Below are 2,500 nucleotides of genomic sequence, written 5' to 3'. Positions count from 1 at the left end.
GTGTGTGTGGCTGTGGAGGTCCTGTGGAGGTGCTGTGTGGGCCTTTAATATCACAGGGGGAGAAGCTGGGCCATGAGCCTGGCTCCTGGAGCTCTGATACAGGGGAGAGAGGCATGTGTGTGTGGCTGTGGAGGTCCTGTGGAGGTGCTGTGTGGCCCTTTAATATCACAGGGGGAGAAGCTGGGCCATGAGCCTGGGTGCTGGAGCTCTGATACAGGGGAGAGAGGCATGTGTGTGTGGCTGTGGAGGTCCTATGGGGGTGATGTGTGGCCCTTTAATGTCACAGGGCCAGTGGCTGGGTGATATGCCTGGGTGCTGGAGCTCTGACACAGGGGGATAGAGGCATGGATGTGTGGCTGTGGAGGTCCTGTGGAGGTGCTGTGTGGGCCTTTAATATCACAGGGGGAGAAGCTGGGCCATGAGCCTGGCCCCTGGAGCTCTGATACAGGGGAGAGAGGCATGTGTGTGTGGCTGTGGAGGTCCTGTGGAGGTGCTGTGTGGGCCTTTAATATCACAGGGGGAGAAGCTGGGCCATTAGCCTGGCTCCTGGAGCTCTGATACAGGGGAGAGAGGCATGGATGTGTGGCTGTGGAGGTGCTGTGTGGGCCTTTAATATCACAGGGCCAGTGGCTGGGTGATATGCCTGGGTGCTGGAGCTCTGACACAGGGCCAGAGAGGCATGTGTGTGTGGCTGTGGAGGTCCTGTGGAGGTGCTGTGTGGGCCTTTAATATCACAGGGGGAGAAGCTGGGCCATGAGCCTGGCTCCTGGAGCTCTGATACAGGGGAGAGAGGCATGTGTGTGTGGCTGTGGAGGTCCTGTGGAGGTGCTGTGTGGCCCTTTAATGTCACAGGGCCAGTGGCTGGGTGATATGCCTGGCTCCTGGAGCTCTGACACAGGGGGAGAGAGGCATGGATGTGTGGCTGTGGAGGTGCTGTGTGGGCCTTTAATATCACAGGGGGAGAAGCTGGGCCATGAGCCTGGCTCCTGGAGCTCTGATACAGGGGAGAGAGGCATGTGTGTGTGGCTGTGGAGGTCCTATGGGGGTGATGTGTGGCCCTTTAATGTCACAGGGCCAGTGGCTGGGTGATATGCCTGGCTCCTGGAGCTCTGACACAGGGGGAGAGAGGCATGGATGTGTGGCTGTGGAGGTGCTGTGTGGGCCTTTAATATCACAGGGGGAGAAGCTGGGCCATTAGCCTGGCTCCTGGAGCTCTGATACAGGGGAGAGAGGCATGGATGTGTGGCTGTGGAGGTGCTGTGTGGGCCTTTAATATCACAGGGCCAGTGGCTGGGTGATATGCCTGGGTGCTGGAGCTCTGACACAGGGCCAGAGAGGCATGTGTGTGTGGCTGTGGAGGTCCTGTGGAGGTGCTGTGTGGGCCTTTAATATCACAGGGGGAGAAGCTGGGCCATGAGCCTGGCTCCTGGAGCTCTGATACAGGGGAGAGAGGCATGTGTGTGTGGCTGTGGAGGTCCTGTGGAGGTGCTGTGTGGCCCTTTAATGTCACAGGGCCAGTGGCTGGGTGATATGCCTGGCTCCTGGAGCTCTGACACAGGGGGAGAGAGGCATGGATGTGTGGCTGTGGAGGTGCTGTGTGGGCCTTTAATATCACAGGGGGAGAAGCTGGGCCATGAGCCTGGCTCCTGGAGCTCTGATACAGGGGAGAGAGGCATGTGTGTGTGGCTGTGGAGGTCCTATGGGGGTGATGTGTGGCCCTTTAATGTCACAGGGCCAGTGGCTGGGTGATATGCCTGGCTCCTGGAGCTCTGACACAGGGGGAGAGAGGCATGGATGTGTGGCTGTGGAGGTGCTGTGTGGGCCTTTAATATCACAGGGGGAGAAGCTGGGCCATGAGCCTGGCTCCTGGAGCTCTGATACAGGGGAGAGAGGCATGTGTGTGTGGCTGTGGAGGTCCTATGGGGGTGATGTGTGGCCCTTTAATGTCACAGGGCCAGTGGCTGGGTGATATGCCTGGGTGCTGGAGCTCTGACACAGGGGGATAGAGGCATGGATGTGTGGCTGTGGAGGTCCTGTGGAGGTGCTGTGTGGGCCTTTAATATCACAGGGGGAGAAGCTGGGCCATGAGCCTGGCCCCTGGAGCTCTGATACAGGGGAGAGAAGCATGTGTGTGTGGCTGTGGAGGTCCTGTGGAGGTGCTGTGTGTGCCTTTAATATCACAGGGGGAGAAGCTGGGCCATGAGCCTGGCCCCTGGAGCTCTGATACAGGGGAGAGAAGCATGTGTGTGTGGCTGTGGAGGTCCTGTGGAGGTGCTGTGTGGGCCTTTAATATCACAGGGGGAGAAGCTGGGCCATGAGCCTGGCCCCTGGAGCTCTGATACAGGGGAGAGAGGCATGTGTGTGTGGCTGTGGAGGTCCTGTGGAGGTGCTGTGTGGCCCTTTAATATCACAGGGCCAGTGGCTGGGTGATATGCCTGGGTGCTGGAGCTCTGACACAGGGGGAGAGAGGCATGGGTGTGTGGCTGTGGAGGTCCTGTGG

Source organism: Trachinotus anak, unplaced genomic scaffold (genome assembly GCF_046630095.1).
Source record: "Trachinotus anak isolate AG129_WGS33_773 ecotype Australia unplaced genomic scaffold, CSIRO_AGI_Tana_v1 ptg000070l, whole genome shotgun sequence".
Lineage (NCBI taxonomy): Eukaryota > Metazoa > Chordata > Actinopteri > Carangiformes > Carangidae > Trachinotus > Trachinotus anak.
This window is presented reverse-complemented; position numbering follows the sequence as displayed.